Consider the following 13,774-nt stretch of genomic DNA (forward strand, 5'->3'; position numbering starts at 1 on the left):
TTAGCATGTGTGCTAAATCAGCTGCTCGTTTGACTCGCTGACGTTGGTTGTCTTGATCCAGATTCTGCTGGGTGTGCTCCAGACAGAATCTTTGAAGCTGTTTGCATTCTTTGAGAAAGTTATCAAAGATCAAAGTCCTTCTATTAAGATGAACCCTATAACTCATTGGCGGCTCTATGATAGGACTTGATGGGGCTCTACCCCCCACTCCAAAGAATTTCAGTACTCCCATCATAACAACTCAGAAAAAAAAACAACCAAACAAAACTATTTTCAGCTTTGCTTTTTCACATTCTCTCCCAGATCGTGTCCAATAACGCCCCCAGGTTTTATAACCGCCTTGACATATTTCTTCATCAGAAGAAGTACACGCTGTTCACATATGCAATATGTATTTTTAAATGATTTATTTGGTTTAGTTTTACCTTTGTGTAGAAACTAGACGACAATCCAACATTCAGAAAGCAAAAAAGACAATAGCCCACCTATCTCGATCCTGACTGCACGGTTACTGTCAACTGCGCTAATTAGCCGCATGCAGGTTTTCATACACTTTCCAAATTTGAAATTGTGTCCTATCAGAAGGGTAATTGGGATTTTTAAGATAAAATATGACATATTCCTTTATTAGGCACATGGAAAGCAGTGATAATAGAATCGTGCAACAGTTGGGCAAAGTAAAATGTGCAAACAGAAGGCAAACACAAATACTAAGGTATAGCAAATCAAGAGAAAGAAAAATAAAGAAATATTATGCACATTGTAAGTGGGACACAAATACAGTATATGCAGTGGGAAGTGTAAGTCCAGTGTACATGGAGTAAAGCAGATTGAACAAAAATATTGCACAGTTTGTTCACCAGGGATATACACAAGTGTACATATATATATATATATATATATATATATATATATATATATATATATATATATATATATATATATAATATAATATATATATATATATATATATATATATATGAGGTCTGTCCATAAAGTATAGGTCCTTTTAATTTTTTCAAAAACTATATGGATTTCCTTCATCTGTTTTTCGTCAGACATGCTTGAACCCTCGTGCGCATGCGTGAGTTTTTCCACGCCTGTCCGGTGACGTTCATTCGCTGTGAGCACTCCCTGGGGAGGAGTCGTCCAGCCCCCTCGTCGGAATCCTTTGTTGAGAAGTTGCTGAGAGACTGGCGCTTTGTTTGATCAAATTTTTTTTCTAAACCTGTGAGACACATCGAAGTGGACACGGTTCGAAAATTAAGATGGTTTTTCAGTGAAAATTTTAACGGCTGATGAGAGATTTTGAGGTGACACTGTCGCTTTAAGGACTTCCCACAGTGCGAGACGTCGCACAGCGCTCTCAGGCGGCGTCATCAGCCTGTTACAAGCTGAAAACCTCCACATTTCAGGCTCTATTGATCCAGGACGTCGTGAGAGAACAGAGAAATTTCAGAAGAAGTCGGTTTCAGCATTTTATCCGGATATTCCACTGTTAAGGAGATTTTTTTAATGAAGACGTGCGGACGGGTCCGCGCATCGGCTCGCAGCCGCCGCGGACGCTCCGCCACAGGAAAAAACACCTCCGTTGGAAGCCTTAAGGACAAGTTGGAACATGTCAGCTGTTAAACAATTTCTCATATACTCACTCCACTGAAAGCCATCAAAAGCCGCCTGGATTTTACAAATGGTTATCAACACGGAGGTGTTTTTCCTGTGCCGCCGCTCCGCGCCGGCTTCGTCCTGACGCGCGGACCTGTCCGCACGTCTTTCATTAAAAAAATCTCCTTTAACAGTGGAATATCCGGATAAAATGCTGAAACCGACTTCTTCTGAAACTTCTCTGTTCTCTCACGACGTCCTGGATCAATAGAGCCTGAAATGTGGAGGTTTTCAGCTTGAACAGGCTGATGACGCCGCCTGAGAGCGCTGCACGACGTCTCGCACCGTGGGAAGTCCTTTAAAGCGACAGAATCACCTCAAAATCTCTCATCAGCTGTTAAAATTTTCACTGAAAACCAGCTTAATTTTTCGAACCATGTCCCACTTCGATGTGTCTCACAGGTTTAGAAAAAATTTTGATCAACAAAGCGCCAGTCTCTCAGCAACTTCTCAGACAAAGGAATTCCGACGAGGGGCTGGACGACTCCTCCCACAAGGAGTGCTCACAGGCGAATGACGTCACCGACAGGCGTGGAAAAACTCACACATGCGCACGAGGGTTCATGCATGTCTGACGTAAAAACATATGAATGAAATCCATATAGTTTTTGAAAAAAATAAAAAGGACCTATACTTTATGGACAGACCTCGTATATATACTTCCTGGGAATGCAGAATGTCCAACAGCAGCAGAAAGGAAGGAGCTGTGATACAGAACTGCTATGTTCAGAATCCACTGTGTAAGACGTCCACAGCTTTCTGATGGTACATGAATTTTGTGGCAGCCCTCACAAGGGGACAGTGAAGAGAAGACAGATGACAATTTAATTAAATTCAATTCCGTTTCAATTTATTTCATTTATATAGTGCCAAATCACAAGTAAGTAAGTAAGTAAGGTCTAACCTTACTAACCCCCAGAGCAAACACACAGGCGACAGTGGTAAGGAGAAACTCCCTCAGATGATTTGAGGAAGAAACCTCAAGCAGACCAGACTCAAAGGGGTGACCCTCCGCTTGGGCCATGCTACCGACACAATTTACAAAACTAATATACAGGAAATTTTGGTGGTGTACAGGATGGGAGGGTTGCAGAAGAAGACACCACTCCCATCTCTGGATGGAGCCGCACCTCAAACAGAGAGAAAAAAACAGAATCAGGCATCAGAAAGACAACAAATACAGTATCATTTATCAGCATTAAGCAACAAGAAAAACAGAAGAAATACTCAGGTGATTGCCGGCCAGTAGTCCTAAGCTTCACTAAAATACCCAGACTTTAAATAAAGTTGAGGTCGCGGCCCGCTCCGTTTCCTAATAAAATAAATTTAAAAGGGTAAAAAGCATAGTAACATTCTATGCCAGTATGCTAGCTATACAAAAGGGAAAATAAGTGCATCTTAAGTCTGGACTTGAAACTCTACAGAATCTCATTGTTTTATTAATGCAGGGAGACCATTCCACAGAACAGGGGCACGATAAGAGAAAGCTCTGTGACCCATAGACTTTTTATTCACCCTAGTGACACAAAGTAGTTATGCACCCTGAGAATGCAGGGCCCGGGCCGGTACGTAGGGTTTAATTAGGTCAGCTAAGTAGGGAGGTGCCAGTACATGAACAATTTTATAAGTTAGGAGCAGAACCTTAAAATCTGATCTCACAGGGACAGGAAGCCAGTCAAGAGATGCCAAAATGGGTTGTAATGTGGTCAACTTTCTGCTTTCTGTCAAAAGTCTGGCAGCAGCATTTTGAACCATTTGTAAAGCCCTAATGCTGGACTGCTGTAAACCAGAAAATAGAACATTGCAGAAGAGACAAAGGCATGAATCAGGGTCTCAGCATCAGCCATAGACAGGATGAGATGAATCTCCGCTATATTTTGCAGGTGGAAGAAAGCAGTTCTTGTAATGACACACTTACACCCTGAAGAGCAACATCAGATGTGCTCTCAAATGAATTCAGGACATTGGTTTTTCAAAGAGGCACCTGTGACAGGCCTTGTTTTGTGTTATGTACTGTATCCTTGAATTAATAAGCTGTATCCTCCAGCTTATTAATTAATCAAAAACCCAGACAGAGCTTTAATTCATTTGAAAGCTTGACTCTTAGTCTTGTCCATCCAAATTGGAAGTTCCAAAAAACAGTTTTATTTGTTATTATCTATCGTCCACCTGGTCGTTACTGTGAGTTTCTCTGTGAATTTTCAGACCTTTTGTCTGACTTAGTGCTTAGCTCAGATAAGATAATTATAGTGGGCGATTTTAACATCCACACCAGATGCTGAGAATGACAGCCTCAACACTGCATTTATCTATTATTAGACTCTATTGGCTTTGCTCAAAAAGTAAATGAGTCCACCCACCACTTTAATCATATCTTAGATCTTGTTCTGACTTATGGTATGGAAATAGAAGACTTAACAGTATTCCCTGAAAACTCCCTTCTGTCTGATCATTTCTTAATAACATTTACATTTACTCTGATGGACTACCCAGCAGTGGGGAATAAGTTTCATTACACTAGAAGTCTTTCAGAAAGCGCTGTAACTAGGTTTAAGGATATGATTCCTTCTTTATGTTCTCTAATGCCATATACCAACACAGTGCAGAGTAGCTACCTAAACTCTGTAAGTGAGATAGAGTATCTCGTCAATAGTTTTACATCCTCATTGAAGACAACTTTGGATGCTGTAGCTCCTCTGAAAAAGAGAGCTTTAAATCAGAAGTGCCTGACTCCGTGGTATAACTCACAAACTCGTAGCTTAAAGCAGATAACCCGTAAGTTGGAGAGGAAATGGCGTCTCACTAATTTAGAAGATCTTCACTTAGCCTGGAAAAAGAGTCTGTTGCTCTATAAAAAAGCCCTCCGTAAAGCTAGGACATCTTTCTACTCATCACTAATTGAAGAAAATAAGAACAACCCCAGGTTTCTTTTCAGCACTGTAGCCAGGCTGACAAAGAGTCAGAGCTCTATTGAGCTGAGTATTCCATTAACTTTAACTAGTAATGACTTCATGACTTTCTTTGCTAACAAAATTTTAACTATTAGAGAAAAAATTACTCATAACCATCCAAAGACGTATCGTTATCTTTGGCTGCTTTCAGTGATGCCGGTATTTGGTTAGACTCTTTCTCTCCGATTGTTCTGTCTGAGTTATTTTCATTAGTTACTTCATCCAAACCATCAACATGTTTATTAGACCCATTCCTACCAGGCTGCTCAAGGAAGCCCTACCATTATTAATGCTTCGATCTTAAATATGATCAATCTATCTTTGTTAGTTGGCTATGTACCACAGGCTTTAAGGTGGCAGTAATTAAACCATTACTTAAAAAGCCATCACTTGACCCAGCTATCTTAGCTAATTATAGGGCAATCTCCAACCTTCCTTTTCTCTCAAAATTCTTGAAAGGGTAGTTGTAAAACAGCTAACTGATCACCTGCAGAGGAATGGTCTATTTGAAGACTTTCAGTCAGGTTTTAGAATTCATCATAGTACAGAAACAGCATTAGTGAAGGTTACAAATGATCTTCTTATGGCCTCGGACAGTGGACTCATCTCTGTGCTTGTTCTGTTAGACCTCAGTGCTGCTTTTGATACTGTTGACCATAAAATTTTATTACAGAGATTAGAGCATGCCATAGGTATTAAAGGCACTGCGCTGCGGTGGTTTGAATCATATTGTATAATAGATTACAATTTGTTAATGTAATGGGGAATCTTCTTCACAGACTAAAGTTAATTATGGAGTTCCACAAGGTTCTGTGCTAGGACCAATTTTATTCACTTTATACATGCTTCCCTTAGGCAGTATTATTAGACGGTATTGCTTAAATTTTCATTGTTACGCAGATGATACCCAGCTTTATCTATCCATGAAGCCAGAGGACACACACCAATTAGCTAAACTGCAGGATTGTCTTACAGACATAAAGACATGGATGACCTCTAATTTCCTGCTTTTAAACTCAGATAAAACTGAAGTTATTGTACTTGGCCCCACAAATCTTAGAAACATGGTGTCTAACCAGATCCTTACTCTGGATGGCATTACCCTGAGCTCTAGTAATACTGTGAGAAATCTTGGAGTCATTTTTGATCAGGATATGTCATTCAAAGCGCATATTAAACAAATATGTAGGACTGCTTTTTTGCATTTACGCAATATCTCTAAAATCAGAATGGTCTTGTCTCAGAGTGATGCTGAAAAACTAATTCATGCATTTATTTCCTCTAGGCTGGACTATTGTAATTCATTATTATCAGGTTGTCCTAAAGTTCCCTAAAAAGCCTTCAGTTAATTCAAAATGCTGCAGCTAGAGTACTGACGGGGACTAGAAGGAGAGAGCATATCTCACCCATATTGGCCTCTCTTCATTGGCTTCCTGTTAATTCTAGAATAGAATTTAAAATTCTTCTTCTTACTTATAAGGTTTTGAATAATCAGGTCCTATCTTATCTTAGGGACCTCGTAGTACCATATCACCCCAATAGAGCACTTCGCTCTCAGACTGCAGGCTTACTTGTAGTTCCTAGGGTTTGTAAGAGTAGAATGGGAGGCAGAGCCTTCAGCTTTCAGGCTCCTCTCCTGTTGGAACCAGCTCCCAATTCAGATCAGGGAGACAGACACCCTCTCTACTTTTAAGATTAGGCTTAAAACTTTCCTTTTGCTAAAGCTTATAGTTAGGGCTGGATCAGGTGACCCTGAACCATCCCTTAGTTATGCTGCTATAGACATAGACTGCTGGGGGGTTCCCATGATGCATTGTTTCTTTCTCTTTTTGCTCTGTATGCACCACTCTGCATTTAATCATTAGTGATCGATCTCTGCTCCCCTCCACAGCATGTCTTTTTCCTGGTTCTCTCCCTCAGCCCCAACCAGTCCCAGCAGAAGACTGCCCCTCCCTGAGCCTGGTTCTGCTGGAGGTTTCTTCCTGTTAAAAGGGAGTTTTTCCTTCCCACTGTAGCCAAGTGCTTGCTCACAGGGGGTCGTTTTGACCGTTGGGGTTTTACATAATTATTGTATGGCCTTGCCTTACAATATAAAGCGCCTTGGGGCAACTGTTTGTTGTGATTTGGCGCTATATAAAAAAAATTGATTGATTGATTGATTGATTAATAACATTTATGTCACAGCCAATTGAAATTTACTTTATAATGGTCATATACAACCCCTAATATTTATTCTGAATATAAGGATTAAATCATCACTTTAACAGCCAGTTTTCTAGAAGCAAGTCAGGGGATGGATACATGGACATTTCCAAGTCACTGAATATGTCCTGGACTTCATTTACGTCAATGATTATGAAATACAAACAGTGTGGTACTGTGTCATAAATCTGTGTCAAGCAGGCAGTTCTCAAAAATTGGGTGACTGTGCTGGAAGGACATGAGTGATGGAAGCCATCAAGACACCCAGACAATGCTGAAGGACTTATAGGCTTGTGTGGTTGTAGAAAATGTGCAGAATGTAACTTTTGTTAGTTGTGTCCCCAGCTATACAGCTTCAGGATGCAGTGGTATAGAGGGAATTTTGTAAAAACAAATGAAAAAATTCAGCTGCAGTTTGCCAGAAGGCACATAAATCCTGAGCCTAGATTTGATCTGTTTTCCTGTTTTACAGTCCTTGTCTTCTCCACTCCAACATGAAGCTGTGAACGGGGATGCGACTGTTGCACCATTCCCAGCTTGTCCACTCACATTCACAGAAGCCTGTAATTCTCTGTCATGAGTGTCTTGGTGGCTTCCCTCACTTCAGTCCACCAACATGCTTTAAGTTAGTTTATTCACACATGGACAGACACATATGCAAGGCTGAAAACAATCCCTCACCACATGTCTGCAAGGGTGGCAACAAACAAACAAACAATGGAGCTGCATTAATCTTCAGCCTAATTTCAAATGATTAGTTTTTGAATTCTGGTGTAGAATATGAACAATTTATTTGATTATACCACAAACAGAAAAGCTTATAGAATATCAAAACACAGCTTTCAATAAATGCACTATCTCCTTACAGACTTACACCTATGTATATGATTAACTGGCACCTGCTGAGGGGAAACGTATTCACAATAGGCATACAACCTTTTTGCAAACCCATAGTCCTGCATGATATTCCAATGGGCTACTGCGAGAAGACAATGGAAATCAATGTATGTATTATATATGATCAATGGTTCACCCAGACTAATGTTCAAATTTTTGTACTCAGTTGCATTTCGGTGGATTTCCAAAAACTCAAACCCTGGTTGAATAATAATAATAATAATAATAATAATAATAATAATAATAATAATAATAATAATAATAATAATAATAATAATAAGAAGAAGAAGAAGAAATGTGGCAGAGGTGGGATTTGAACCCAGAACCTATAATAATAATAATAATAATAGTAACAAAAAAGGGTAAAACATCTAAACCATTTTGGATCTTTTTTCCTTTTTTGTTTAGTTTTTAATTGGTGGAAATCCACCCAAATGCAACAGAGTATAAAAATGTTAAAGTTAATCATGGGTGAACTTTCTTGATTAAATACAAACAAACAAACAAACAACAAAAACTATGAAAAAAAACAATGATTTTTGATTTTCATTGTTTCCTAGCAAAAGTTCATCAGAATAAGCTACAGGACTAAGGGGTTGCAAAATGTTGGATCCCTAGTCCACAATGTCAGAGAAAACCAGATGTGAGCATTTTTGTCTTAGCAGGTGGGATTGCTTGTGTTTGAAAATATCTGCACAATTATGGGGTTTGCAAGCATTATGATTGTTATTAGTACTAAATAATAAAACCCTTTTAGTGCATGCAGCTTCACCCACAGTCCAGATAAAGGTTTATTTGGGCAAAAAAATTTTTCCATGTCCCTTCCCCCAGAAGGCTGTGTGCAGCGCCGGCCAGGCTGCAGGTGAGCTGTAATTAAACAGAAAGCAGACATTATGGAGGAGATAACCTGAAAGCAGAGGAAGATCTGCAGCTTTCTGCCATCTGATCCACCAGAAGCAGCAGACACGTTGCACAGTGTGAAGTGGCCAAGCAGGCCTCTAATTCACTCTCCTCCCTCTTTCTCTCGCTCTTCCCCTCACTCTGTCTCTGCCGCGCACACACAGCAGATACCTTCACATTATCCATGTGTCTGCCTGTTCCCTTTTTTAAATCAGGGAAAGGAAGGAATGCAATCTGTCTTTTAGGAAGAAAGAAAGAAACGAAGAAAAGTAGGAGACAGCAAAATGCCACCTCATCATTCCCCCAGTTTGATCTCCAGCTTGGATCTGATTCTCACAGCGTCATAAGAGGAATAACTAAAACACACACAGTTGCATTTACACACCATCAGACTGTGCTAAATAAGTGTATTCCAGCTGGCTTCACTACACTTTGTTTGTGTCGAGCGATACATATGTGCATGCAGATATAAGAATGAATGTCTTGGCTGTATGCATGTCCAGTATTATGCAACGATTTATCTCATGCACATGGATTAACTGTGTTGTGCACACACAATTTGTAAGTGCTATACAGCTTTTTTTTTTTCCTCTATTTACAACCACCAGGACGTAATAAAATCATCAGCATTTATTTATTTGTCTGTCTGTTAGCAGGATTACATCAAAACTACTACACAGATTTTGACAAAATTTCACCACAGATAGATATTAGGTCATGGAAGACTCCATTAAATTTTAAAGGTGATCCAGATTCAGGCTTTGAATGATTTACTCCAAACTGCTTCACGGATTCTCACCAAATGTGCACCACAGATAGATATTAGGCCATGGGAAACTCGTGATTTACCATTTTGTGAATTAAATATCAGATTGCAACATGTTGATCAGTCAGACCATTCTGGATCAGTATACAATTATTGCATTGTGTTGTGGAATCCGGATCCAAGGTAAGTCCAGGTCATGATGTAAGTCACATCTCTTTTATTTTGAGTCCTCATCCACCCTTGGCAGATGTCAGAAATCTCGGATTGCTCTTTTTCCTTCCTGTGGCCACGTTGGGGCTTTGTGGGTGAGGACACATTCATGTGCACACCTTGGAAATCGGGTCCTTTCAAGGTGAACAGGTTTGTCCATTGTTTTGGCTGTTGTCATTCGGGGTTTAAGTTAGGAGAGTGTTCATGTCCACCTCATCCATGGACTTTTGCCACAACTGAGTGTGTCTTACAACTGTATCACTTGCAAATGTGTAGTGTGTGTATGTGTGTGGTTCCCTGTGTGCCCCTCTGCCTGTAATAACATGTATGTAACACCATGCAATGCATGTTATGATGTGATACAGGAAATATGACACTGGTCAGACCACAGAATTTTCAGTTTCAATTTATTTTCATTTATATTGTGCCAAATCACAACAAAGCTGCCTCAAGGCGCTTCACACAAGTAAGGTATAACCTTATCAACCCCTAGAGCAAGCACACATGCAACAGTGGTAAGGAACAACTCCCTCTGATTTGAGGAAGAAACCTCAAGCAGACCAGACTCAAGGGGTGACCCACTGCTTGGGCCATGCTGCCAACACAATTTACAAAACAATTCACAAAACGAATACACATGAAATGTTGCCGGTGCACAGGACAGGAGGGCTTCAGAAACAGACACCACGCCCATCTCTGGATGGCGCCGCACCTCAAACAGAGAGAGAGAAAAAAAACCAGAATCAGACACTAGTAAAATACAGTATAATTTGTCAGCATTAAGCAACAAGAAAAACAGAAGAAATACTAAGATGATCGCCGGCCACTAGCCCTGAGCTTCACTAAAAGACCCAGACTTTAGATAAAGTTGAGGCCGCAGAACGCTCCATTTCCTAATAAAATGAATTTATAAGGGTAAAAAGCATAGTAACATACTATGCCAGTAAGCTAGCCATATGAAAGGGAAAATAAGTGCATCTTAACCCCTTAACGCCTATTGTCGCATATATGCTACAATATTTGACTCAAATATGCAACATACCAAATTGACCAGTACGCCTGTTGTCGCAAATTTGCAACATACCATTATTATTATTATAACATTATAACATAAAGTCATTAGCAAAATACCAAAATTACTATTTATTTTTTGTGCAAAAGTGAAATTAATAATCTCAACATTATTTACCATCTACTTAAAGGCAAAAACACACACAAAACATTTTTTTTTATATACAGCTATATAAATTCAGGCGTTAAGGGGTTAAGTCTGGACTTGAAAGTCTCTGCAGAATCTGACTGTTTTATTGACACAGGGAGATCATTCCACAGAACAGAGGCACAAGAAGAGAAACTCTGTGACCCACTGACTTTTTATTCACCTTAGGGACACAAAGTAGTCCTGCACCCTGAGAACACAAGCCTGGGCCGGTACGTAGGGTTTAATTAGGTCAGCTAAGGAGAGGTTTTGAACATGCTTCAAGTGTTGAGATGCAGACTCATCTCAGCAATACACACAATCCCAGTGCAGTTACCTTTGTACATGCTACAGTGTTTCTGTATGGTTGTGGTGTAAGGCACATTTGTATCATCATCCAATAGTGTAATATCACCTTGAAGTTGGAGATAACTGTACTGTAACAGCCACATGCACTTTTTTTGAGTTTAAACTATTTCTAATATTTCTGCGTGTAAGCTGAAAACAGTAAAATTATTTCCCAGACTGATGCAGCATAACGATTGAAGTTGTACAGTATTTTTCTTTCTTTCTGCTGTGATTGAGGTGAAGACTGAATCATAAGTAAGAAATAATATGTCACAATGTGTAGACACCCACACTGAAATTAAGAGTAGCAAAGATATTCTCTTTGCTTAAAACATTCTTCTTAGTTTGCGTTGCATGCAGACAGCTGTCAGATGTGTTGTAACTGGTTGAAGTGGGTTTGTTTTTAACATCATAAATGTTTGCATGACCTCAGAAACCACATTCTGCACATGCATACAAGCATGCAGATGTACTATTGTTAGAGTCCATATATACAAGTATGTACAAATTAAAGCAATTACAATGTGGTACAGAGGTAAAACTTAACATTTTTAGTGATCAGTGAAGCACAAATCCCAGCTCTGTTATCTTCATTTCCATGCAGCTGCTGGAGGAATACTATATTTGTGACAATGACAAAGAGAGAAGATGAAATATGCTAATTACTCATAGATGTCAGAGAGGTGGAAAATCGCTTGGTGTGACTGGACAGAAAGAGGCGAGAGACAGTTCAGTCATGAAGACGCCACCCCCCCCCCCCCGCACCACCACCACCACAAAAGTAACAAGCAAGTGTAACAAAGAAATGACTGCTGCTATACCAGAAATATTAAAGTGTGTATCACTAGAAAATGCAAGAGCAATCAGAGATTTCTGATGTCCGCCAATCTGGATATGGATCACCTCCAAAGTTTAATGGAGTCTTCCATACCCTAATATCTATCTGTGGTGCAAATTTGGTGAGAATCCATGTAGCAGTTTTGACGTAATTCTTCAAAGCGTATATAAAGTGAAATCTTGATTCAGAATCCAGATCCAGATCCAACTCACCCCCAAAATTCAGTGGAGTCTTCCATGCCCTAATATCTATCTGTGGTGCAAATTTGGTGAGAATCTGTGAAGTAGTTTTAATTGAGTCTTCCATGGCCTTATATGTATCTGTGTTGAAAATTTTGTCATAATCCCTGAAGTAGTTTTGACGTAATCCTTCAAAGCCTATATAAAGTAAAATCTTGATCAAGAATGTGGATTCAGATCCCGATCACCTCCAAATTTTAATGCCGTCTTCCATGGCCTAATATGTGTCCATGGTGAAAATGTGGTGAGAATCCATGAAGTAGTTTGACATAATCCTTCTAACCCTGTACAAGGTGAATCTTGATCCAGAATCCAGATCTGGATCAACTGGTGCAGCATTATCATTATTCAGAATCCGGATCAACTCCAAAATTTAATGGTCATTTGTCTATATCTATCTGTCATGAAAATACATTTCCCCCTAAAATGAATGGGGGAAATGTAATTTTTTTTTTTTTTTACAGTGTGAAATCTGTGTTTTTTGTGGACCTTTATGATGACTACGTCAAACTCGTTAAAATGTGTGTTTGCAAGGGTGTATTCACACGACTGTTGTTGCTTATTGGGTGGAGAGATCTTCCAAAGATAATATTTTGAGGAGGAAAGTGACAGGTTTTTTTTAAGGAGTTCCGGACAGAATGCAGAAGTGAAGCTGACCACAGCGTGGGAATGGTCTTCAAAAAAACAGATCTACCCAGGGATTTTAACCTTTCCCTTTGTGAACTTTAAAACATGTTGCCTCACCGGAAAGCGTTGGAATCTGCCGTGTTTGTGGTTTGTGCCGTGGCATCATGCTAAGCTAAATTAAGATAAGCTAAGCTAAGATGCTACACGCGGGAGAGTCTCGCTGAAAACCCGCTTCTGTGATCACAAGTTGGACAGTCATACAATGGTGATCGCTGTTAACAGGATAACTGTGAAGTAGATCAGCTTCCAGTTTTGTGTTCTTGGCTAAGCTGAGCTAAACCGATGGCTAAGTTCAGCAAACCTACCAGGAGACGTCCAAAGAAGGTTGTAAAGGAACAGCGTTTTCATATGGAGAAAGCACACACGGTGGAGTTCTACATGGCTCTGTGTGTGAACACAACGGGACTGAAGTCAGACACCGCTTTCAAGGTATGTAATTATTAATAGTCAGTCTTACTGAGACGTATGTTTTTTTTTTTTACTGAATACACCGCAGGTTTACAAAGAGCCAGAGACGGACAAATGTTGATTGCAAAATCCTAGAATTTGATTTGAAAATCAAATTAAAACCATATTAAAGCCATATCACCGTTGGAGACAAAACACAACCCAGATTGACTGTGTGACTGGAGTAAATCATGAAGTGGACAAAGGTGGAATGACCTTTAGACAGCCAATGCTCAGCACCTGGGGTTACATCACTGTTATGGCTAAAATACCTCTGAATCTGTGTGCATTTTTCAGACGCTGTATGGCTTATTTGATTTTTATCAGCTACATCAGGACTTGTGCAAGTTAAGGAGCTACAAATACTGATTCATAATCTGGTATATCATTTGTGTTGATTGGAGATTTAAGGAATCCAGGAGCCAT

Source organism: Thalassophryne amazonica, chromosome 16 (assembly GCF_902500255.1).
Source record: "Thalassophryne amazonica chromosome 16, fThaAma1.1, whole genome shotgun sequence".
In the NCBI taxonomy this organism is placed as follows: Eukaryota; Metazoa; Chordata; class Actinopteri; order Batrachoidiformes; family Batrachoididae; genus Thalassophryne; species Thalassophryne amazonica.